General features: G+C 46.1%; 1 non-coding gene across 1 annotated transcript; it reads right to left on the reverse strand.

Annotated features, from left to right (window-relative positions):
• Nucleotides 1-26,603: 26,603 nt before the first annotated feature.
• On the reverse strand, nt 26,604-26,674 carry trnag-gcc (transfer RNA glycine (anticodon GCC)). Its single transcript has one exon. It is a non-coding gene; the product is annotated as a tRNA-Gly (tRNA).
• Between the last annotated feature and the right edge of the window lie 415 nt (nt 26,675-27,089).

Here is a 27,089-nt window from a genome sequence, read left to right on the forward strand (position 1 = left end):
GTCTTTGTGTGTCTTTGTGTCCGATGCTTCACAGCTCACAGGCCAAAGTACGTGCTGGCCTTCATGGCTCATATGTACAGATGAGTTACCTCAATGTAAGTATCATAGGTACAGCACACAGCTGAAACATTTCCTGTTCAGGGTGGAATACAGCACCTCGCTCAGTGCTTGTCCAGGCAAGAAAAGGTTCAGCTGCCAGCTTGTTATATCAACAATGTGTCACATTCTAAAGCAAAGTACTGCTGGGACTTGAACCCAGGACCTCTTGTATACTAGAGAGACACTTTGACCAGCTAAGCCACAGCACCACTCTAAAGTATATGTATATGCAGAGGATCTGGTGATGGAAGTGTAATGTGTATACTGCAGTTGAGGTTGTTGTTGTGGTTTGTTTTAATGTAGGACTCTGCATCTACCTGAACCTGTTTGACTGCAGATGTGCATTTTCATTTGGACCCCAGGAAGAGTAGCTGCTGCCTCAGTGACAGCTAACGGTGATCCTTACAAGCGATAAACAATAAACAGACATTTCCAATCATCATCAGAACAGATAAAAAACTTCGACCTTTATGACATGGACCATGTTGAGACGCACTTTTGTTGCTATCTCAGCCGGGCCGGGAGATGACAAAACACCGCTGAGGAGTCAGAATGTTGAATCAACAAGAGTATTTTATTTAGCGCTGTCTGCAGAGAGCGGAGATCACATAATACACTTCAACAGTGCACCAGGAAAAGCCAGGGGTGATCTGATCTGAAGTTGTTTGTGTTTGAGTTTGTATACTGACAGGTTTGTTCCTCCTTGAAGGAGGTCCAGCCTGAGCGTGGCCTGTTCCTGATTGGTAAACTCTATCTACTGTTGTGGGTTATCGGCCAAGTTCTCAACTTACGTTTCTAAGACGTAGTCTCTTATGTTTTCTCGTTTTGGTGAGAAACAGAAAGTTTTGTCTCGTTTTTGGTGAGAAACAGAAAGTTAGTTTACCACATTCCAGGGCGGCGTGACCTGCATGTATTTTAGACAGGTTAAACTAGTTCAACTGAAATTTTGCTCTTTCTGGTGCATTACATATCCATTTTAATATCCATCAATCCCCCTTTTGATCTCTTCAAAGAGATCACAAACAGAAAAATAGTAAATAGCGTAATCCAGTGATATACAGAAAATTAAACAAAAACTCAGTAAAAAGAAACCCTGAATTAATAAGCGAAAGGTACACACATCACCATCAACTAAACTCCAAACATATCCCAGACCTCTTGGTAGAGCCGCACATGCTATCTGGGAGGATATGGGGACCATGACATGGAGTACAAAAATGTCTCAATCATCATTTGCCCGTTAATCAACGTAATTGTTTGAGGAGATAAAGCTAAGGCACTGTGGGTGCAAGTCGTCTAGTGTCAGTAGGCATCATGGTAACAGTAGAATTTTAAACTTTGAATATGGAAACAGTGAGTCTTTTCTCTCCCTCAACCTCGGAACTCTCCGATGAGGCCTGTAACAAGGGCATCATCTGATGAGGCGGAGATTTACCTTCAATGGCCGTTGTAATGACGCGGTTAGCCAGTGAACGGAAGCAGGGGATACAACAACAACCACAGAGGGTGAGGATGGAGGCGAATACAGCAATTGAAATTAGCATCGAGGAAACAAGAGATTTATATTTACCGAACGCCTGCATCCAATTATCCCACATCGAGGTGTCAACACCTGAGTGGTCCTTCATTTTCTTATTCAGAGTTCGTAAACCATCAATAGCTTTAGTAAGGCGACCGTCCGGCGCGGTGTTATTGGGGATGAACGTGCAACACTGCTCTCCGAAAATGGCACATACTCCTCCCTTTTCAGCCAGGAGCATGTCCACGGCGACTCTGTTTTGGAATGCCATAAGAGATGAGGCTTTCAGTTGCTCATGTACGGCACGGAAACCTTCCTCAGTCTGGTTGCCGAGGCGCTGGACATTGTAATGGATGTAATTTATTCTGTCCACATTTTTGTTGATTGTGCACCACCAACATAGAGACGATTCAAAGCCTGCCGCAACCTGATCAACTATTTTATACTCGTCTGGGACGCCGCGTGGAACACCTATGGCATCTATGTATGTCGGGTCGTCAGCATGTAACCAAGGATTGTTAGCTGACCGTTTAACTCTATCGCCCCACTCCGTAGGTATGAGAGTATTGGACTTTGTCATTAAGTCATCAGCCGAGATGGGGTATACCTTCACTGGGAGCAAAAGAGTAATCAAGGCACAATGGCCTGTAACATTGCGAGGTAAGCCATCGTAAATACTGTCCTCACCACACCACCACCATATATCAGCTCGGGCAACAGGAGAGAACCCAGTTGGAACTGTAATGTTGTAAGAACAAAGTGCGGGGTTTAACGAGCCTATTTTAGGGCCAGTCGAATTAAAGGTTATACACGTGAAGTTACCTGGAGCTACTCCTGTTGAGAATATAGGTTTTTTAGAAGCCGTACTAAACACTGGGAATATTGTGTCCCATAGTGAACAATTTGAATCTTTCACCACTGTGTTGTTCATGACCTCAATAAGGCATGATGGGGGTATGTCAGCCGGCACAACTCTCAAAACCAGGCGGGCGCCAAGGCAAACGACACAACTGGAATTGACAGTGGTGGCAGCTTGTTCTGCCAACAGCAGCCAATTGTTGTAACTAGCAGAAATGCCGGTGGTAACTTGGAACAGTTCATCTGCAGGCCCTAAACTTGTGTTGCTGCGGCTGCGGAACACTATGATCTGAGCATGTAGGTCCCGTGCTTTGACAGAGACGTCTGGAGCTGATCGGGCGGGGTCATAACATAGCGCGATTTGGACTAAAGGGGCTCCGTATGTGTATTGAAAGAGTGAGACAGATAGACAAACTTTGATTGTAGTGTTGTACATAAGTATGAGTCCGTGATTGGTCTTAGTTATAGTGAAATTGCGTCTATATGTCTTAAAAATTCCCTTCGACCAGCTACTCCAGTCGTATGTGGTTTCCCCAATTAGTGAACCCCACCCTGACCCGGCCAACACATAGTAATCATTATGTGCCCCCCCCGTCATACCATGTGACTCACGGAGAGCCGAATAGGGAATTGAAATTGCAGTGGTGTCATTTGCGGGGGAACAAAACACATAATAATAATACAACGCATAATATCGGGCCCGATCAGACGAGTCACACGAATCCTGGCCTTGATATTGTCGCTGCTTACGCAAAGTGCAGTTTTCCCTTCGGCCAAAAGGAAAATCAGATTCGGTCAAAAGGGAAATCAGAGTTACGATGATGAAGGAGAGAAATCCGAGGATCAACAATGGTTTCCATTGGCCGTACAACATTTTAGCAAGCAATAAAACCTTCCAGTGACGAGAGTTTAAACATATGTAACCTGAGGCAGGGTTACCCCCCAGGCAGCTTCAGACCTTCAGTTATTTCAGTCACACAACTCTTCAGCAAATGCAACAGTAAAAAATTGTTTATAAAATAGAAAATTTAAACGTGGTTGTGTCAGTAATTACTTCACATGAAAATTAAATGATCAGGCGTTATCAGCTTGGGCATGGATCACAGTTTTGTTGTTCCTGTAACCAGTAGATGCAGGAGAGCCCAGAGAAATGTAATAACTACCACAAACCAACAGAAGATGAGGAGGTTGAGTTGGAGTTCCATCATTGTCGAGGCTCCACGACGATCCTGGTTGGTGGTTTGGCACACCACGTGTTGGAGAGAAGCGCTATTTCACCTTCTCCCTCAGGGGTATTGGATAGACTACCTCACCCTGATGCCACCAGGGGATTATTCTGCCCCTTGTTGATCGGTGGTCTTTTCCCTTTGTTGTTGTTCACGCAGCTCAGTGCGTGTTTCTCCCAGCGTGCGTGCAGGAGCGTCCGCTGCTGCACATTGGCTCCAATGGAACCACGTGTCTCCTTTGCCGTTCAGCCGAACAGCGTGTGAGGTGCGTTCAGTCACCTGGTAGGGGCCTGTCCACCTTGGCTCCGTCCACTTACGTTTGATCACTCTCAGTAGTACCCAGTCCGTGTCTGGCGGGGCCTCTGGTTCTCCTTCAGCTCTCTCTCCCACTTGTTTGGCGTATTCTGAAACAAGAGTCTGCAGAGCATGAAAATATTGCTTGTGGGTTAGTGCTTGATCGTTTTCCTTAAGTCCAAGGAGTTTGGACTGTGGTCCTGGAAACCTCCTGCCAGTGGTCAGTTCAAACGGAGTGAACTTTGTGCTCTGATTTACAGAGCTGCGGATTGACATGAGAGCGAGAGGTAAAGCATCTACCCAACTCATTTTTGTTTGTGCACAGATTTTTGCTATTTTGGTTTTTAGGGTCTGATTCATTCTTTCAACCTTCCCTTGAGATTGAGGATGGTAAACAGAACCGAAGTTATGTTTTAACCCGAGCATTTCTTCAACCTTTTGTAGATCGTGATTTTTGAAGTGAGTGCCATTGTCCGACCGGACCTTTTCTGGAAAACCATGTCTTGGAATGTAATGGTTCACCAGAAACTTTACCACAGACTTACTGTCTTCCCGCTTTGTGGGGATGGCTTCTGGCCATCCTGAATACGCATCAACACATACCAACATATACCTGTATCCTTGGGCCGGATTCACCATATCTGTGTAGTCTATGATGATCTCTTTCCCTGCTTTTGTCTCAAGAGGGAAACGTCCAGGATGTGGTTTGACTGCTGGTCGAGCATTATACATTGTACACTCATGACAAGTATTTACATGATATTTACACATTTCTTTCAAAAATGGATGCCACCAATTTTCCAGGTTCCTCTGCATCTGTGTAGCCCCAACATGCCCCACTCCATGCGCCTCCGTCAGTACTAGTGGTTTTATTCCCGGTGGCAGCACAATCCTGCCATCGGGACTTCGCCATAGGTCATCAACCTTTGTGCAACCTCTGGCCAACCACAAGGATTTTTCCTCAGGTGAAGCTTTGTTTTGTTCAGTTTTTATATGTACAATTTCTGAACTTGTCTTTAATACATTTTCAGTGTCTGAACAAAGCATTATCATGTTATGTACATATCCTGCTGCCTTTTTAGCAGCTGCGTCTGCAGCATCATTACCTTCTTTAGTAGGTGAATGTGTTTTTTCGTGTCCTTTGCATTTGATCACTGCTACCTTTTGTGGTAACATCAGGGCTTCTGTCAATTGTCTCATTTCTGTTTCATGTTTGATGGGTTTATTTGAGGCCGTGAGAAATCCTGTTCTTTGCCATTGTGGCAGTTCTATGTGTACTGCTCCTACTGCATAGGCCGAATCAGTGTAGATGTTGACTGTTTGTTTTTCACCTGCTTTTAAAGCCTCGATAACGGCCAATATTTCTGCCCTCTGTGCCGACTGCGGTCCCTCGATTCTCCCTGCTTTGAGTGTTGTGAACCCATGCTCTATCTTCTCTACCACTGCGTATGCAGAAATGAGGCCTTGTTCCTCATGACGGAAACAACACCCATCTGTGTACAGCTCTCTGCCTCCCTCAAAGGGTTCTGCCTGTAAGTCTGGTCTGACTTTCTCCTCTTTCTGAACCCTGTCTACACACTGATGTGGTGTCCCTGTGCCCATGTGATCTGCCATGTTGATTCCTTCGTGTGTGAAAGTGAGATTAGGTGCCTCCAGTATTTTAGATAGTCGCCTTTGTCTCAATGCAGTGAGTGTGAATGTAGTTGAATTGACATAGGCAACAACACTGTGAGTGGTTAGAATGTGTAGTGGGTGGTCCATGACGATGTGTGCTGTTTTTTGTATGATTTTTGCTATCCCTGCTGCATGTTGTGTACAAAGTGGATGACGTTTTTCCATGTTATCTAGCATTGTGCTGATGTACATCAATACTTTCCTATCTCCCCCTTTTTTCTGGAACAGCACTCCATTCACGCAATGTGCTGTGGCAGAAACATCAAGATAAAACGTGGAAGAGTAGTCAGGGACAGCTAGACTGGCAGCACAGGAGAGTTGTTGTTTCAATGAGATGAAGGACTCCTCAGCATGAGCCGTCCAGTTCAAGGGAGCCGACAAATTTCGCATGCCATGCTCCCTCACGAGATCCCTAAGGGGAGAGGTAAGACCCGTGTAGTTAGCAACATAGTTACGACTGTAGCCCGTAAGACCTAGGAACGAAAGCATGTCCTTGACAGTTGTAGGCTTAGGATGGTGCAAGATTGTGTTTTTGTGTTCCGGGGACAAACCAGCCCCATCCTGTGAGATTTGTCTGCCCAGGAACGAGACTACTCGTCGGGCGACTTGTAGTTTTGACTTGCTGGCTTTAAACCCGCGGTTTGCTAAGTGTAGCAATACCTGTTCGGTGGCTTTCAGACAGAGTGTGGCAGTGGGTGCAGCTATGAGTAAGTCATCAACATACTGTACAAGGGTCGTGTCAGGGGGAAGGTCGCAGTCAGTCAAAACGTCTTTTAGCACTTGATTAAACAGTCCTGGAGACAGCGCAAAACCCTGGGGTGGACGAGAATAAGTCAATTGAACACCGCGATAGGTGAAGGAGAAAAAGTGTCTACACTCTTCTGCCAATGGAATACAGAAAAATGCGTTTGCGAGATCAATACACGTGAACCATTGATGACGGGGGTCAAGATTGGTTAGTGCAACGTAGGGATTGGGGACAGGGATCGTGTTAGTGCTCAGGGCCGCATTAATAGCCCTAAGGTCATGAACCATGCGATAGACACTTTTCTTTTTCTTTTCAACCGGCCAAATAGGTGTGTTCCATTCAGAAGATGTTTCAATCAACACCCCCTTTTTGAGAAGACCTTCGATGGTGTCTGCGATGCCTATCTCAGCTTCCCTTTTGCTCGGATATTGTGGGATCCATACTGGAGTGTCAGATTTTAGTTTAAAGGACACCGGGGGACAATCAACAAGACCCACGTCCGTGGGTCCAGAGGACCACAACGAGTCGGGCAGCGAATCGATCATACGTGCCGCATCAGGATGATCAGTTTTTTCGCGTCCATGGTGTCGAGAAACCTGGGCATGGTCCATAAGTGCCTGATCAGTGCAAGAGACCTGTATTTTGTAGATTTCAGCAGAGGGGGAATACAACAGCGACGACGCAAGAGGTTTCCAATCAGTTAGTAGCTGCGCCGTTTTCACAATGGAGCCTAATTCTTTAGCTTGATGTTTGGGATGCAAAGCAAGGGAGATGTGGGGAGCAGCTTCATCACTCATCATGTACCACTCTTGTTGTTCAGGGGTGAGTGTTACTTCTGCAGCAACACCAATAGGAGCCACATAAATAGCACATGAATGTAGTTCCCAATTTTGTCCCTCTATGTCTTTATTAAACTGTTCCTCATACCACTGAGTTTCCTGTCTGTCATAGAACAAAGTCATATGGAGAGGGTCAGGAGGGGCCACGTAGGGGTGAATCTGGGAGATCCAGGGCTTCCAGGTGAGATAGGCCGACAAGATTCCACCTTTGTCTACTTTTTCACTGTGCAATAAACCCCAATAGACGTCAGCTGCTTTTTCAGCAATGGGTTGGATGAGGTATTGACTCGAATGTGTGGCGCCGGCGCAGTCACATGGCAGAGAGGTGCCATCAGGAAAAGAGACTGTGAGGCCGTCCGGGGAGCAGAGGATGGTTGCTCCCAAGCGAGTCAGAAGATCTCTCCCTAGAAGATTGGAAGGCACTTCAGGAGAATGCACAAATGGGTGCAACACAGTCTGGTTACCCAACCGGGTAGTGAGAGGCTTGGTGTAAGACAGAGTAGTAGGAACCCCAGAGAAACCCATGACTGTTATGACTTCAGTTGACAACAAGTTTTTTTGTACAGTCTTGATGGTGGAAACGGTGGCACCAGTATCCACAAGGAAAGGCAGTGTGTCTTGATTTACTGCCACTGACAACACCGGTTCTGCCGTGAGGTGCTGTTCAGGGCTTCTCTGTGGGGTGTGTCACTCAGCATCCTGCCACAGGGGGGACTGTGGGTAGGGAGGATGAGAGCCACCTCCATGGCCTCCTCTTTGTTGCTCCCCTCCCCTTCCTCTCGGTTGATATCCACCACGTGCTGAGGCCGGGTTGTATGGACAGTCCTTCATCCAGTGGGAGGAGTCACCACACAGGAAACAGACACGGTTTCGTCCATAAGACCATCCCCCTGAGAACCCTCTCCTTCCCCCGCCCCGCGGACCTCTCCACCCTCTGTTTATTCCTCCCCCCCTTCTATGGTACGGCTCCCATGGCGGAGTGTGAGAAAGATCCGGATAAGCCGGGGTGATATCTCCTCCCCCAGACTGTACTGTCTGGGCCATTATCTTAGTTGGCTCTTTCTTGCCTTTTTTCTTTTCATTAACTTCCTCCCTGACCTTGGCTAATTGCAGTTTGAGCAGTTGATTTTGAAGGTCAGTGTGTTCCTTCTCATCTTGTTGTGTTTTATCTTGGGCGGCAGTGAGATGATGAACGAGGTGCTTTTCCCACACACACAGGTGGCATCCCAGCATATCAGGATTGTTTTTCATGGCCTGTTGCACTGACTCAGGGACTCCATTCAAAACAGCTTGGCGGAACCACTCGGCCTGAGAGCCACTATTTCCTGGATGCAGTCCTGTTTGAGTGGTCCAAATGTCTTTTGCTGCACTTAAAAATTGACGAGGGTTTTGTTTTGGGTCCCATGTGATTTTAGGTATAGCAGTAGCGTTGGGCAAAGGGAAGTGAGTACGCATGGCAGCTCCAATTTCAGTACAGTGATCTAAGAATGGGCTATTATTAGGTAAATGGTGAATGTGCGCGTCTGTCTCTATGTCTCTAAGGTTAGTCGGGGTCATGCAGCGTGCTGCAACAGCCCGGAAATCCCCTAAAGCCAAAGTGTGTCCGGCTGTCAAGGTATCTAATTTACACAGCCACAAGCTACCGCCATCAGTCACAGGTGGAAGTTTATCTACCATTGCCTGTACATCACCAAATGCAAAAGGTTTATATTTAGGTGGTTGTCCAGAGGCCACAGCTATAAGAGGACATTGAGACGCGCCCAACGTACGACCAGACCGCAAACACATATTATCAGTATGTGCCTCCTGTATTAATGGAGGTATGGGCGCTCCTAACAAATCAACAACCGGCTCGATCAAAACACGACGCTCTTTTCTTTCCTCTCTCTGTCGGTCTGGAACTTTATAAGCATTAGTCACTGTTTCAATATCCTTCTCTGACAGGGAGGATAACTGGTGACGATGTCGGCAGTCTTCCCCTGAGGCTACCTCCATGTCTGACAGCTCAACCTCCAAGTTTAACAGTAGACCTTGAGACTTATCTGCCTCCCACTGTCCTTCAGCTTGAAGATAAGCTTTCTTTGGGGCTGATCTGCTTTTACCTCGTTCCGTCATTAGCTCGCATTTTGTTGCCTCTAATTCTCTTTTAGCTTGATTTATTTGTTTTTGTAGTTGTAGTAGTTGGTTTTGATCAGCCTCATCTGCTAGTAGTTTAGCCTGTTCCTGCTCCTGTTGTAATCTCTCCCTTAGCTGCCTGTCCCTAAATTCTGTTTGAGGAGGCCCAGAAGCAGTTGTAGCAACTGTCTGAGCTTGGACCACCTCAAGTCGCGGATATAGGCCAGATTGAGATGGTTGAGGGCCTAAATGCACTGCGGCTACAGGGGTGGATTGAGCCAACGCGTGTGTATTATCTGGCGCACTAGGTGACTGTCCTGTCGATTGTGTAAGGCACATAGAAAGAGGGCTATACGTAGTTGGTTGCAGCACAGTGGACGCAGAACGAGTGTCTTCGTCTGTCTCAGTGTTCTGTGTGTTGGGTGTTTCAAGGCTCATTATGCCTTTATCTATGTAAAATGTTGACACAGGATACATTCCTAGCGCTGGAGGTGCATATGGCGGGGGACATGTGTAGGTGTCAGATGCAGTTACCAGTCCGGAGAGTTGCTCCTTTTGATGCAGGTGTTTGGTGCCTTGCCAGTGAACCAGCAGCTCAGACCACTCCTGTCGCTCCTTCTCCCCCTCCTGCTCCTTTTTCTTCCAGCTCTGTCTCTGCAACATACCTGCGCTCTGACCCTGCTCTGCCGCTTCCTGCTTTTTGTTTATGGCTGCTGTTACTTTTTCTAATAAGAGTTGTCCTAATGGCCCTCTGTGTTCTAGGGTTTTTCCTTTTTCACAGACTAGGTCTTCCATTTTCTTTATTGCTTTTTTTACTTTTTTGTCTTTATCAGATTGTTTTGTAGTAGCGGCCAGGGCATTGGCTGTAGATTCAATTTGTGTACTCAACTTAACATATGGGCCGGCTGGGCCCCAGCCGCTATCGTCTTTCTCCCTGTCAAATTCTTCGTCCATCTTAACTAGACTCTGAGCTCCACAGTTTTATTACGGCGACAAAACACCGGAGACAGCTACGTTAGCCCACTGCAGTTCCCTGAGAGACAAGCTTCTAGGCCAACTCTAACAGTCGGTCCGGTCTCTCACTAGGTGTCTTTTCACAGGAACCACAGCGTTTACTCCAATGACAATGTCCCGTTTATCAACTGGGTGATTTAGCCCTCGCCTGTGTTTCTGCTGGACCGTTAGAGAGGTTTTATCCTCTCTCCACCGTCCTAAACCGCAGCTGATGAAGGACGTTCGTTTACACCGTTAGGTATCCCGTCACTTCAGTCGCCGCCGACGCAGATCACAGCGAGTATTCACACAACGATTGACTCAGAGTCTTATTCTCTCCACAACCCAATACTCCCGCTATACTTCTCAAAACACACACATACACAATTAACACATTAATAATGAACACATTTCAAAATTTTTACCGGTTTTTTATCTCTTCACTTTTAACACACCAAAGGTTTCTTTTTCATGTAGATGTTACCGTCCGATGTTAGTGGCTTTTCTCTCGCGGGCTCTAAACCGATAGTACAGTACTTTATTCTCTGTAGGAAAATTACGTAGAATTATCCCGTGAAACCTACCCCCGTCTGTCCCTACAGTGGAACACCTTCCATAGGAAGACTACCTAACCATCTGCATTACACAACAGTTTCAATAAAGCACCAACCAAAGTACCAGCTGCTTTTCGAGGAACCTTTACACACTATAGTAACAAATGGTATTTCAGGGACCCCACCCCCGGGCTTCCAACCCAGCCGCGGTATCAGCCGCTCCTGGACCTCGTCAGGCCGACAGGTGGAGTTACGCCACTCTCAGGGTATATTATTTCCTTTTACCTTTGGTTTCACTTCACTTTTATTCCTTATTACCTTATCTGGCGGGGAATCTAACCGCTACGCCAGGCCGCGGACTTACAATTGCATACTCGTATTGATTCTTTTAGTTTCACCCTTCTTTTCACGTATATGGGACAAGACACATTTTGTATCGTGGCCAATATGCAGAATTTTGTTATAACAGGTTTCTGCTTACCTTTTTGTGGTGCCGGCTTGTGTCTATGAATCCCCTACTCGTGAAGAAAAGTGTTAGATCCGAATAGTCGTCCTCGCCTGTTCTCCCTCACATCCCGGACGAGCCCCCAAATTGTTGAGACGCACTTTTGTTGCTATCTCAGCCGGGCCGGGAGATGACAAAACACCGCTGAGGAGTCAGAATGTTGAATCAACAAGAGTATTTTATTTAGCGCTGTCTGCAGAGAGCGGAGATCACATAATACACTTCAACAGTGCACCAGGAAAAGTCAGGGGTGATCTGACCTGAAATTGTTTGTGTTTGAGTTTGTATACTGACAGGTTTGTTCCTCCTTGAAGGAGGTCCAGCCTGAGCGTGGCTTGTTCCTGATTGGTAAATTCTATCTACTGTTGTGGGTTATCGGCCAAGTTCTCAACTTACGTTTCTAAGACGTAGTCTCTTATGTTTTCTCGTTTTTGGTGAGAAACAGAAAGTTTTGTCTCGTTTTTGGTGAGAAACAGAAAGTTAGTTTACCACATTCCAGGGCGGCGTGACCTGCATGTATTTTAGACAGGTTAAACTAGTTCAACTGAAATTTTGCTCTTTCTGGTGCATTACATATCCATTTTAATATCCATCACCACGGACCATATGTAGCAGTATAGAGGGCGCTGTGATTAATTAGGTACACCTGGCGGCCGTTACCTGGTCATGCTTTAAAGGAGGCAGCGTTCTCTTGCCCTTCCTGCACCTCCCTGATTCACTTCCGGGTCAGCCGTGTTGCTAGCAGTCCGGCGGCACTGCTTGCTCTGCAGGTTCTGCTGACTGTCGAGTCTGGAGGGATGGCGACTAACTGTGCGGGTTTCTCTTTCTAGCTCTGTGTCAGCATTTGACGCACTTCCGGTAAGTCACTTCTCTAATCCACTCACTCAATCCTATCGGTAGCTTAGCCATGCTAACCCTATCTGTTATTAGGGACCCCCCTAACTGGCTGAGGCTGCCACGGACGAGTACTACCGTCACCGCTGGCTTCTGGAGCGGCTGTTGCTTTGTTTCTTCCTGGTTGCTGCTTTGTCTCCTCCCGGTTGCTGCTTTGTCCCCAGTTTTGCTGCTTTGTCTTCGTCCCCTTCGGCTGCACTGTTCTCCTGCTGCTTTTCCTACTTCGGCAGTGTTGCCTCCTGCGCAGGCTGTAGTGGTGTGTCGGCTCGGACTCCGGCTTAACTGCGCAGCTTATTTGAATGACTGTGGCTCGGTGACAGGCAACCTTGTACTCCTTACTGTCACCAGCACCAACTTGGTCGCGTCCACGGCAGACGCCTGGACCTGACTTTTAAGGATTTCCTGTATGAGTGATGCATGGGGTTTAATTTGGGGTTGATTATTTAGTTTCGTTTATTTATTTCTATTCTGTTTTCTTGTATTAAGTCGTGTATTTGGATTTAGTGGGTTAATTTATAACTACTTTTGGCTTCTTTTGAGTAGTGATTCTTTTTTTTTTTTTGTTGGCAGGGTCAGAGGCCAGTGGTGGTGACTGGTGGTGGTGTCCCCCCCCTCGTTTGGTGTGCTGTGGTCCCTGGTGGTGGTCACTCCTGTGTGTGTGTGTGTGTGGGTGATTCACTCTGATTTCTTTAATTTGGGGAAACTCCCCAGTCACTCTTTACATAGCCTCTGCCCTGATTGGTTAGTTTATTTTTCTTTTCGTGCATAACTCATTTTTATTGATTTTTAAACTGATTTCTCAATAAAATCTATATGTTTAATACCACGAACCACGTCTCCAGCATTTCAGTAGAACGTATCTGTGTGTCCTTATCAAAACTCTCTGGGTGAAATTCCCAGGGTGGCGTTGTCGTGCAACAAGTAATTCTGTCAAACGTATTGGGTTAAATTGCCCCTCCGAGCCCCCGCCGCCACATCTTGGCGTTGTCGGCAGGATCTACTTTAATAGCAGAGACGTGTGTTCGTGGTACTTGCCGTGTTTTATTGTTTGTGCTGGTGTGTTAACAGTATCTGTTTTGTAGGCAAAACTGAGCGGCATACAGAGACAAGGCAGCAGCGGTTCCCAGATGAGCTTCGTGCCAGTTCTGGTAAGGGGGTAGTGTAAGCACACTAGGCTTTTGGGGTGCTTTTGCACTCTGGTTGGTAACCCTAGTGCAGTAAGTGTTATTGCCATTATGGCGGAAGAGGTACAGGAACTTAGAGACTTAATTGCCCAATTAAAGGCCGATAATGACCGGTTGAGACAGGAACAGGCTGGCCCTAGTTCTTTACCGCCTGCCTCTTCTGGGCCATCTATTGCCCCCTCTAGTCCTAGTGTCCCTGTAGCAGAGAGGTTAGTGTTTGTCCCTCGAGATAGGAAGTGTCCAGTCTTTAGAGGTAATACTGGCATGGGGTTGAGTGAGTGGATTGAGGAAGTGCAGGCGTGCATGAGGGCTCGGCATTTGTCCCGAGCTGACCAGGCATTTTTTCTGTTTGATCACCTGGAGGGTGGGGCTAGAGAGGAGATAAAATATCGCTCTAGCACAGTGAGAGAGAACCCGGACAGTGTGTTTGCCATTCTGAAGGAGCTTTACGGTTGTGCAGAATCGTATGTTTCTCTGCAGGCGGCTTTCTTCTCTAGGAAGCAGCAGGAGGGAGAGACTCTTCAGGAGTTTTCCCTCGCTTTAATGGGCCTCATGGAGAAAGTGAAGCAGTGTGCACCTATGGACATGCCGAATGCTGACACACTCCTGCGAGACCAATTTGCGGAGCATGTTTCTGATAGTTCCTTGCGGCGTGAGCTCAAGCAGTTAGTGCGCAGACAACCTAACAGCACCTTGCTTGAGGTTCGAGCAGAAGCAATCCGGTGGGAGCGTGAAGGCCTACCTGGCGGTGTGCGGGGCCGCAGTTACTCGGTCCCTACAGTGTTTGGTGTCCAGTATGGCGTTCAGGGTGGCCATCAGCAAGCTGTCTCTTCACCCCCAGTGTCTGAGATGTGTGAGATGAGGGAAATGCTTAAGCGTCAGCAGGGGCAACTTGATCAGCTCACTGCAAGTATTGCTCAGTTGCAGCATTTTCAGCCGCACAGTCGCCCATCTCGTACTGGCCCAGTAATATGTAGGCGCTGCAATCAGCCCGGTCATTTTGCGAGGGAGTGTGATGGTAGGCGTGCTCCTTCTCGTTCTCGGTTTCATTCACAGCTCCCATCCAATGTTGACAGGCGGCCTCATGCTGCATCGGGGTCGGAAAACTAGCACCCACCGAACTGCAGAGCCACAGTTTGGGTGGGGCCGCTACTGGCTCACAAGTTGTTTCAAGTAACTTAGATGTTTCTAAGCTAATTTCGGCTTGTCCCCATGTAGATGTGGATATGGGTGGTATAAAGGTCCCTAGCTTAGTGGATACTGGTTCCATGGTATCCACTGTTTCTGAGAGCTTTTTCCACCAGTATTTTGAGCCTTGGGGTCAGGAGCGTCTCCGATCATGTCACTGGTTACAGCTTAGAGCTGCTAACGGTTTGGCAATCCCCTATATCGGTTACCTGGAGCTTGAAATGCAACTTTGCGGCAAAGTGATGCCTGGGTGCGGAGTGTTAGTCGTAAGAGACCCTCCGGGCGGTGTGCCCGCTCAAGTGCCTGGTGTGTTGGGGATGAATGTGATCCGCAAGTGCTACCATGAGCTCTTTGGGCAACATGGTGCAGCACTGTTTTCACAGCCTTGTGTCTCTGAGGCACCAGGGCCTGTGTTGCAGGCACTGCAGCGGTGCCATCAGGCTATGACCGCAGCCCCCCAGGACACCCCTGGGAGAGTGAAAGTCAGGGGTAATAAAGCTTGGCGGATTCCTGGTGGTGTCATGAAGATCGTGGCAGCCACTTGCTCTGAGCAGTTTTCAGGCTCAACAGTTTTGTTCGAGCCCTTGGACTCTGGCTTGCCTGCGGGGTTGCTTGCCTCTCCTGCCCTGGTTCGGGTTAGTGGGGGTACAGCTTACATACCAGTGGTAAATGTAGGGTCTGTGGATGTGATGTTGTATCCCCGCATTGTGGTTGGTACGTTGGACACTGTTAATGTTGTCAGCCTCCCGTCTGGAGTTGCAGAGGTACCAACTGGGGTAGCTACAATGTCCTCCCATACAGCTTCACCTACTGTACCATCACAGCTAGAAGACCTGGACTTGTCAGCTCTTTCAGCTGGACAACAGCAGCAGGTAAAGTCTCTCCTGGGAGAGTACAGCAGTGTCTTCGCGTCTCACGATGGAGACTTAGGTTGTACTGACCTGATCTCGCATGACATCCCCCTGGTTGATGACATTCCTGTCAAGCAACGCTATAGGCGTATTCCACCCTCAGACTATGAGGTTGTGAAAGAACACATTAACCAGCTGCTGTCATCACAGGTAATCCGCGAAAGCAGCAGTCCCTATGCATCCCCCATTGTACTGGTGAGGAAAAAGGATGGTAGTCTGCGCATGTGCGTGGACTACAGGCAACTTAATATTAAGACCCGCAAGGATGCCTTTCCTCTACCACGTATAGACGAATCCCTTGACGCTCTGTCTGGTGCCTGTTGGTTTTCTACCCTGGACCTTGCCAGTGGGTACAACCAGGTGCCAGTCACTGAGGCAGACCGGGCGAAGACAGCCTTTTGTACACCTTTTGGCTTGTTCGAATGGAACAGGATGCCTTTTGGTCTTTGCAATGCCCCCAGTACCTTTCAGAGGTTGATGCAGCGCATCTTTGGTGACCAGCAGTGCCAGTCTCTTTTGCTGTATCTAGACGACATTGTGGTGTTCTCTTCTTCAGTAGAGCAACACCTAGAGCGGCTTAAAGTGGTGCTTGGGAGACTCCAGGCTGAGGGCTTAAAGGCCAAGCTCAGCAAGTGTTCCTTCTTCAAAAAGGAAGTAAGTTACTTGGGCCATGTGATCTCTGGTGAGGGTGTCTCCACTGACCCGAGTAAAATTGACGTTGTAGCCAACTGGCCAACTCCCACCACCGTCTCAGAGCTACGGTCGTTTTTGGGGTTTGCCAGTTACTACCGTCGCTTTGTAGAGGGCTTTGCAAAGCTGGCAGCCCCTCTGCACAGGGCCGTGGCTGAGTCTGGTCGCGCTCAGGCTGGTAAGAGGTCTGAGCGTGGGGCTATCAAATGTTGGACTGGGGAATGCCAACAGAGTTTCGAGGCTTTGAAAACAAAGCTCACTACAGCCCCTGTGTTGGCCTATGCTGACTTCTCCCTTCCGTTTATTTTGGAGGTAGATGCAAGCCATGGTGGCTTAGGTGCTGTTCTTTCTCAAGAACAAGCGGGTAAGGTAAGGCCAATAGCATATGCTAGTCGAGGTCTGAGGCCCACTGAGAGGAACATGCAGAACTACAGTTCTATGAAGTTGGAGTTCTTGGCCCTTAAGTGGGCCATGACTGAAAAATTCAGGGAGTATTTGCTGGGGACTAAATGTGTTGTCTACACAGACAACAATCCCTTGAGTTATTTGGCCTCTGCCAAGCTGGGTGCTACAGAGCAGCGATGGGCAGCTCAGCTTTCAGCATTCGATTTCGATATCAAATATCGGTCAGGGAGGAGCAATCAAAATGCTGATGCGCTCTCCCGTCAGCATCCTCCTGGCCCTCAGATGTTGGAAGCTATGCTCCCTGGTACAGCTGTGCCTGAGCCTCTGCAGCAGGCCTTAGGTCTGACAAAAGTCAGTGCAGGACAAGCTGCCATTGTGGCCTTACCCCAGCACACCTCTCCTGAGATTTGTGCCCTTCAACAGGCTGACCCAGTCATTCAGGAGCTCCTGACATTTTGGAAGCTGAAACAGCGCCCCAGTCAGGAGGAGCGCGCTCAGCTTTCCCAGTCTGCGCTAACTCTATTGCGGCAATGGGACCGCCTGGTTGAACAGGATGGAGTCCTATACCGCCGAGTGTTCAGGTCAGATGGTGCTGAAGCCATATTACAGCTGCTCTTGCCGAATGCACTTGTGAATGAGGTACTCACCAAGGCCCACCAGGAGCATGGGCACCAAGGAGTAGAGCGGACTTTGGCGCTCCTCCGGTCTCGGTGCTACTGGCCTGGCATGTCCTCGGCGGTGGCAAGGTGGTGTCAACAGTGTGACAGATGCCAGGTTGCCAAAGATGTTCACCCCACAGCTCACAGCTACATGGGACATCTTCTGGCATCACGGCCCAATGACATCGTGGCCATTGATTACACCACTCTCGAGCCTGCCCAGAATGGTGTTGAAAACATCCTGGTGTTGACAGATGTTTTCAGTAAGTATACTATCGCTGTCCCAACCCGAGACCAGCGTGCCTCTACTGTGGCTAAGGTCCTGGTGTCGGAGTGGTTTTATAAGTTTGGAATTCGAGCCCGCTTACACTCTGACCAAGGACGCAACTTTGAGAGCTCACTTATCCGGCAGCTTTGTAGCCTGTACGGTATCGTAAAGACACGCACCACCCCGTACCATCCTGCTGGTAATGGGCAGTGTGAGAGGTTCAACCGTACTCTCCACAACTTGCTGCGCACACTGCCCACCTCTCGAAAGCGGGACTGGAACTCTTGTTTGCCCCAGGTACTGTATTGCTACAATACCACCCCACATCAGTCGACTGGAGAGTCGCCCTTTCTTCTGATGTTTGGCCAAGAACCCAGGTTGCCAATAGACTTTCTGTTGGGTCGGGTTGAGAGTCCAGCTAGTGGCACAGTTCATGAGTGGATGCAAGAACATCAGGCTCGGTTGCAGGTGGCATTCGAGGGTGCAAGAGAGCGCCTTCAACTGGCAGCAGATCGAAGGAAACGCAATCACGACCAACATGTGAAGGACCTGCCACTAGGGGAGGGTCAGTTGGTATATTTGCGTGACTTCACTGCTAGAGGACCTCACAAAACCCAGGATCGATGGCGCTCTGTGAGGTACAAAGTGTTGAGGGCACCTAAAGAAGGCGGCTCAGTATACACCATTGCCCCAGTGGAAGACCCGAGTAAGACCAAACATGTGCATCGCACCATGCTGAAGGCTGTGGTTGGCATGGGTTCCCCTGTTGAAGCCATTCCTGCTCCTGCACCTGTTGTTGAAGGGCCACCTCCGGAGGATGGCTGCTCCTTTGAGTACGATTTGGTAGTCCTGAGGCCACCACTTTCAGCGAGCCCTTCTGCCCCACCCGCTAGCGGATCAACTCCCTTAGCTGAACCTGTGCTCCAAACCTCTGGTTTCCCTGCTCAAGGTACTCCTGAGTATGGCAGGCGAGGATCAATGCTCCTGGCTCCATCTAGTGGAGCGCCCACATCTTTGGCTGTTTTGCCAGCCAGTCATGCCCATCCCGGCCATGAGGCCCCACGCCGAACACTGCGGTTGACTGCTGGTCACCACCCCAATGTTCACCACCTCCCACGTTCAGCCGGAGCTGCTGCTTCTCCTGTTGCTGAGTCCAACGCAGTTCATGCTCTCTTCAGACCTTGGAGCTAGCTTGCTGTGGTCGTCTGTCCATCGTCGGGACGACGATGCAATAAGGGGGGGTAGGTTGTAGCAGTATAGAGGGCGCTGTGATTAATTAGGTACACCTGGCGGCCGTTACATGGTCATGCTTTAAAGGAGGCAGCGTTCTCTTGCCCTTCCTGCACCTCCCTGATTCACTTCCGGGTCAGCCGTGTTGCTAGCAGTCCGGCGGCACTGCTTGCTCTGCAGGTTCTGCTGACTGTCGAGTCTGGAGGGATGGCGACTAACTGTGCGGGTTTCTCTTTCTAGCTCTGTGTCAGCATTTGACGCACTTCCGGTAAGTCACTTCTCTAATCCACTCACTCAATCCTATCGGTAGCTTAGCCATGCTAACCCTATCTGTTATTAGGGACCCCCCTAACTGGCTGAGGCTGCCACGGACGAGTACTACCGTCACCGCTGGCTTCTGGAGCGGCTGCTGCTTTGTTTCTTCCTGGTTGCTGCTTTGTCTCCTCCCGGTTGCTGCTTTGTTTCTTCTTGGTTGCTGCTTTGTCTCCTCCCGGTTGCTGCTTTGTCCCCAGTTTTGCTGCTTTGTCTTCGTCCCCTTCGGCTGCACTGTTCTCCTGCTGCTTTTCCTACTTCGGCAGTGTTGCCTCCTGCGCAGGCTGTAGTGGTGTGTCGGCTCGGACTCCGGCTTAACTGCGCAGCTTATTTGAATGACTGTGGCTCGGTGACAGGCAACCTTGTACTCCTTACTGTCACCAGCACCAACTTGGTCGCGTCCACGGCAGACGCCTGGACCTGACTTTTAAGGATTTCCTGTATGAGTGATGCATGGGGTTTAATTTGGGGTTGATTATTTAGTTTCGTTTATTTATTTCTATTCTGTTTTCTTGTATTAAGTCGTGTATTTGGATTTAGTGGGTTAATTTATAACTACTTTTGGCTTCTTTTGAGTAGTGATTCTTTTTTTTTTTTGTTGGCAGGGTCAGAGGCCAGTGGTGGTGACTGGTGGTGGTGTCCCCCCCCTCGTTTGGTGTGCTGTGGTCCCTGGTGGTGGTCACTCCTGTGTGTGTGTGTGTGTGGGTGATTCACTCTGATTTCTTTAATTTGGGGAAACTCCCCAGTCACTCTTTACATAGCCTCTGCCCTGATTGGTTAGTTTATTTTTCTTTTCGTGCATAACTCATTTTTATTGATTTTTAAACTGATTTCTCAATAAAATCTATATGTTTAATACCACGAACCACGTCTCCAGCATTTCAGTGGAACGTATCTGTGTGTCCTTATCAAAACTCTCTGGGTGAAATTCCCAGGGTGGCGTTGTCGTGCAACAAGTAATTCTGTCAAACGTATTGGGTTAAATTGCCCCTCCGAGCCCCCGCCGCCACACATACAATTTACATTTTAGAAAACAAATTCACATGTTGCGAAACAAATTTCCAAACGAATCTTCCGGAAGGGGAATGTACCAAATGCCGGAAGTGATCCAGAAGAAGATTGACTGTGAGCTCAAAAAGTTTGTATCGGTTTGTGTGCCGGGAAAACTTTGCAGGCATAGATTAAATGATGTTTTGGCTGTTTTGTGGAAACAACTTGAGCCAATTTACGCGGTTGTGTTTTCCGTGCGGACGATCTGTAGAATGTTTAACGTTGATGAACGGACCAGACGGAAGGAGCACGCGCACAGGAGACATCTAATAAACAGCCGGAAAATGCTAAACAAGCTAAGTGTAGCATCGCGCTAACTAGCTGAAGCTGCTGTCAGACATGCAGTGAATTAAAGTGCACCGTTTCATTTAGCAGCCAATCGTTGTCTTCACGGAATAGCAACGCGTTTAGATAGTATGCGTGCGCTGCTGCTAACTTTCTCTTTTGATACGGAACTCCGTTCATTCCAGCAGAACAACCATGAACATCATATAAACAATTCATGGAGGACAGAAAGTCAAAGTCAAAAGAACTGTGGGCCGAAAGGAAACAGGTCCAGGTACGTGTGTGGATATATCTGTAAAATATGGAAGTAAATATGTGTGTGTGTGAAATGAATGATATCTTTTTGTTATTTTAGCAGATAAACATGGATTGATGGCGCCACATGGAGCTGATTTAAAAGCTCAGAGAGGGAAAACACTCCCATTATATACAGATCCGGAGGTAGCAGCACCTGATCTACTGAAGCAAGCTGTCCAAGAAATGAGAACATTTAACAAGAAGATGGATGAAGGAGCAGACCTTCTTTTGTATCCAGACTGTTCAGAGGTGCTCCATGTGCCTGGGTCAGAAAGCCCATTCAAACTGGCAGAATATAAAAAGGAAATAGGAAAGGCACTTTTTTCATTTGCCTAGAAACACACTTTAGAGGAGGTTTGTGGATCTCTTCATTCAATATTTTTACATATTTATTCATTCTGATGTAGCGTAATTAATAATGTGTTTGTTTTTACTACAGAGGTCAATACATCAGACTCTGATTCTGAAATTGTCATCACATCGAGGAGCACAGCTGAATTCAATGCAGCTGAAACTGTGGTACGTTCATTTTTACATTTTGTACTTTGTTTTTTTTATTTATTTATTGATAGGATTTGCATTTGGTTTCAAGCATTAAGTCTAAGAACCAAGTCTTGATTATTTGGCATTTACTATTCCAATCAGACACCCTGATAACCTTTCACCATTGATATATACTGTATGTGGTGAGGGAACAATAATGGAAGCTATTTAAAGTTGCTGACAATTGTGTGCTTTTGCAGTTCTCCCAAACACAAACCTGAAGATAAAGGGTAGGTATTAGTTTTTACAAAAGTTTAAGTTGTTGATGTGATTGTGATGAACATGTGGGAGAAAATACCATACGTGTGATATAATTTATAACAAAATCATCTCTTATTTATAAATCTTATGGTTCCTCTCTACCTCTAAATGTTACTCAAAGCTCTGTTATACTCTGTATCATAAAGTTCATCAGTTTATCAATTTTATCATGTTTCAGAGATTCATCCACAGCTCAGCCTGGACAGGTATTAAGGCAGATTATGGCAGCCTGATGTTCTTTGCTTTCAGTGTGTTGACATTTTCATTTGTTTTTCAGACAGTAATATCTGACACTGAGGATCTAGATCCACCTGAAACAAATCCAGTCAGGAGTACTTGCTACGGGTAAGTAAAAAAACAACAGTGACTCACTTAATTTTAATTTTAGTTTATTTCAGTTTAGGTTCTTGGTGTACAATGCAAATGGTATGAACAGGGTTAGATGTAAACAACACTAATGGTTCATGATCATTAACTTTATATATCACATGACATACACTTTGTTGAACTATTTTTTTTTTTTTCAAAAACATGTTTCATCTCAATACATTATAGCATATAATACGTGATAAGTTTTAATTTTACAACATAAATTAATGAACAGCTGTCAGGGAGGATGAATACTACCTGGCAGGAAAGATGATTGTGGTATCAGCGGTGCATGGAGGTCCGGGGCCGCATTTCCTGTCACAAGATCTTGTTCATTATCTTTCGGGCCAACAGTTGATTCGATCACTGATGAAGAAATAGGGAAAGCTTTGAAAAAGGTGAGAGTCGGCTATGGTGTGGTAGGACAGAGTATTATGTTGTTCCTGCAGTCTGTTTTATCACATACACAGAATTGGCTTCAATTATTGTTTATGTCAGAATTAAATCTTGTGTCATGGAATAAAAAGTAGGCAAGAAGATACAGAACACACTGTACATAGTTATTGATATGAGTGTTTCTGTCATTTTTTTTTTGTGTCTTTCAGATTGAGAATGTTTCTTCAGTGGATGCTCTGTGAGAATGCATCATGAGTCACGGCACAATGTTACAGACAGCAGGCCTTCTGAGACGTGTTGCTACTGTTGAAGAAAAGAAAGAAATCGTGTCAGACTCCCTCCGATGGTACATTATTGACCGCATCCCATCTGTAATTGACAGGTAAGATCATATTTGTAATGATGTGATTTTTATTTTTTTGTATTTAAGATGTTTTAGTTTGAAATGCCTCATCATCCCCCTCTGTGGTTTATTAAGAATGTATATTCTTTAGCTCTGAGTCAGTGTGTCAGAATGTGTGCCTTAGTTTAGTATAACTGCTGTGTGATGTCTGTCTCCCCTTCCTCTGTCTTATGCCAATCAAAAGGTGCTCATGTCATTCCAGTCTTGTGTTTGTGTGCGTAATTCTTGCAGTCTGTAGAGTAACAATTACCCTGCCAAGTGCAAAGCAAGACACAGAGTTCTTCTTTAAATCAGTAATGTTCAACACACAACCATTTTTACTCATTTCTATATGTTTGGGTGGATAGTCATTTTAGAAAACATTGAAGTTTCTTTAGGTCATTTAAATGTGAAACAATGTTTGTGGTGACTTTTTAGATTCAAAGATGGTCTTTCAGCTCTTCAGTTTCTGACTGCACTGCAGCAACAGCCTACTTTGCTGGCCCCTGTCCTGTGCCACTCTGAAAAGCCACTCACTGGTCTGGAACTTGACTCTTCAAACCTGACCTCAATCCATCAGGAAGTAACAGGAGACTTAAAGAAAGTCAAACTTTGGGCTACTGGGCGGACTGTGTCTTTGATTGTGAAGGTTTGTAACGCACACATTTTTTTTTTTTTTTATGATTCGTTTAGAAAATAAATTGCCAAGATGTAACTGAAGGTTTTTCTTTGCAGAAGGTCAGGCTGCTGTGTCTCTGGAGGATGTTTTGATGTTTGCAACTGGGCTGACTTCAGATTCACACACTGTGTTTAAGTCACACATGGACTTATAACTGTAACTTGTAATTGGTAACTAGATCACCCCTCCAGACCAGACTCCGAAAAGGTGTTGTTTTTTTTTTGCTCTCCACACAGTTAAGATTTTCACTGTTAAGTTTTAGACAAAACAAATTTCAAGAAGTTTTGTATTCCATACTTTCAAAAATATAGGATTCATTACTTTGCTATAATTTTTATCAATTGATTTCAAACTCAGGAAAAATGAAGCTGTGACACTTGGTGTTCAGACAGACTGCAGTGTTCCACCACTCCAAATCAGATTTCTTAGTTTGTCATTCACTTTTCCTTGTGATGTTTCCAAATGATTCTGGTACCTGTTCATCTGAAGAAATGAAACAATGGGAATGCAAATGTTATTTACAAACAATAAAAAAAAATGCAGATATTTCCTTCTGATTGCATCTGTGATTAGATTGGTCATGAGTTTTTGGACATGTATATTCAAAAAACATCATTCTTTAAAAAAAAGCTCACAGCTGAGCAGTTTCTTTCAGCTTCATGTACAGTTCTGTTGCAGACTCCCAGTTCTCTGGCTTCTGTAGTTGTTTGTGCTCCATAACAAAGTCAAAGTCCTCCTGCATGTTTGAGTCCCCACATGGAGCTATTGACAGGCTCGCCTCTGGAACAGCATCCAAATCAGCTGGTTCAATCTCAAATCCAGTCTGTGGAGCCAAATCTGTGTTAGATACAATAAATAGCATTTATATTATTTTATATTCAATCAATATAATAAAAGAAAACATGGAAATATTAATCTATCACCAATATTACCTGTGTGGTTAGCAGTACAGTTCATTGGACATGACGCTGTTCTGGAAGTGTGAATCCTGTGACTGTTCCACAGTCTCACACACTCATCCAACATCACCATAGCAACATCTCAGAAGGCACTGATGCTCATGGCTCCCGTTGAAGTATCCAGCAAACAACTCCATCCAGAACTGAGACCTGTAGAAATGGATAGAATCGGAAGTAAATATATATTATTAGTAGAAGTGGAACTCCATCAAAAAATATTAATTAATGGCTTTGAAATGAACGCGTTCAAGTCCCAGCCTCAATTATTATATATGTTTAGAGGAGTTCATCTGCGATAGAACATAAAGATAAAAATCAAATGAAAGGTCAGTCATAATAAAATGACTTCATGAAGGCCACTTACCTTCCCCTTCTAAATATGGCCCACCAGGATTCAACACGCTGCTTATTCGTGGATGAGCCATACATGTGGCTGGACGGCCCAGAGCAGCAGTCATCATGATGGAGGCGTAGGGGAGACTGAATGGCAGCCATAATGCCATTCTCCGTGCCACAATCAGTCCTCAGTCTCATGAGAGGAGATTCTCAGCGATCACTGTTGGCTTCTTGTTATTTGTCGGTCCACATTGGAGCCACAGCACTTTAGGTGAAAAAATCCATCCATGCGTCCTGAGAGAGCCAGTTTATCAGAACCATCTGCATGCCACATACAGTTCGCTCCCATTGAGTAGCAGCTTCTTCTTAGAAACCTTCTGCGTGCTCTCTCATTCATCACATCATCTCTCTTCACTCGAATATTGGACTTTTGTCTGAGTACCTGCCACATCGTCCGATAGCCAAACAGTTGTCCAGGTCCACGAAGTTCCAACCTGATGGCGTTTGGAGAGGAATCATCCTTTTAAGAGTCCGCAGGCTGATGTTTGCACCGTGTAAACTTCACATCATGCTTCAGTAGATCAGGTGCTGCTACCTCCGGATCTGTATATAATGGGAGTGTTTTCCCTCTCTGAGCTTTTAAATCAGCTCCATGTGGCGCCATCAATCCATGTTTATCTGCTAAAATAACAAAAAGATATCATTCATTTCACACACACACATATTTACTTCCATATTTTACAGATATATTCACACACGTACCTGGACCTGTTTCCTTTCGGCCCACAGTTCTTTTGACTTTGACTTTCTGTCCTCCATGAATTGTTTATATGATGTTCATGGTTGTTCTGCTGGAATGAACGGAGTTCCGCATCAAAACAGAAAGTTAGCAGCAGCTAAAACAATCAGCAACAATTGTGCATTTAGCATAACTGAAAGCCTAAAATAAATAAAAACTAGCAACGCATACTAACTAAAAGCGTTGCTATTCCGTGAACGATTAGCTGCAAAATGAAACGGTGCACTTTAATTCACTGCTGTCTGACAGCGGCTTCAGCTAGTTAGCGCGATGCTACACTTAGCTTGTTTAGCATTTTCCGGCTGTTTATTAGATGTCTCCTGTGCGCGTGCTCCTTCCGTCTGGTCCGTTCATCAACGTTAAACATTCTACAGATCGTCCGCACGGAAAACACAACCGCATAAATTGGCTCAAGTTGTTTCCACAAAACGGCCAAAACATAATTTAATCTATGCCTGCTAAGTTTTCCCGGCACACAAACCAACACAAACTTTTTGAGCTCACAGTCAATCTTCTTCTGGATCACTTCCGGCATTTGGTACATTCCCCTTCCGGAAGATTCTGTCGTTTGGAAATTTTTTCGCAACTTGTAAATTTGTTTTCTAAAATGTAAATTTGTTTTCTAAAATTTAAGTTTGTTTTGTCCGTGGGAAAAAGTGTTTTTATTATGTAATTTTGTTGAATAAAAGATAAAAATGTTTCCCAACATGTAAATTAGTTTGACGCTTTGTAAAAGTGTTTGGCACTTTGTAATTTAGTTTTGCACTTACCGGCCACCGTATAAAACAGAGCAGGAACACTAAAGTAAGGGGCGGGGGGTGAAAACGACAGGAGGGTTAAAGAGCAGATTCTCTCTGAGGGGACGGATGTTGCCACAATACACAGTGTGTGTGCCATCACATGTGGAAGATGTGTGCAGACTGAAGCCTTGGTCTGCCACCAGCTCAGAGGGGCTGCACTTCTACTGACCACCAGGGGGCTCCACTGGTTGTTTCACAAAGTCACAGTGTGTTGGAGTCTATCAGGGTATTTTCCAAGCAGCACTGTGTTTCTAACATCTGGATGTTGGTAAAAAGCTACTCTGCATTGGCCGGGAATCGAACCCGGGCCTCCCGCGTGGCAGGCGAGAAATCTACCACTGAACCACCAATGCTTATTTAACGACGTTCACCACGACGTCATGAATCTCCATTCATCAGCAGCCTTCAACACTTGTTGGCATGTTCAGAAGAACTTCCTGCATTTTATAACGTGGCAGCTAACCCGATCAGGGAGAGTCTTCTTTTTTCTGTTTTTCTCACACAGGTGTCACTCCTCAATCAGGATTCATGACGTCATCTCACAACTTGCATAATTTATTTGGCAACATCTTAAGTTTTATTCTAATTTCTGTATTAATATACAACAGTGTATTTACATTAAAGTTGATATATTTCTATAATAATCCATCATGGACCGCTGGACACTTTGATATCAGTAAATCCACCGTGTTTTAAAGAAGTTCAGAGTGTTTCAGAGTTTCTGACATGATACAGACAGACAGATCCAACAAAGTATTTAAATGAACC

This window comes from Echeneis naucrates, chromosome 2 (genome assembly GCF_900963305.1).
Source record: "Echeneis naucrates chromosome 2, fEcheNa1.1, whole genome shotgun sequence".
NCBI lineage: Eukaryota > Metazoa > Chordata > Actinopteri > Carangiformes > Echeneidae > Echeneis > Echeneis naucrates.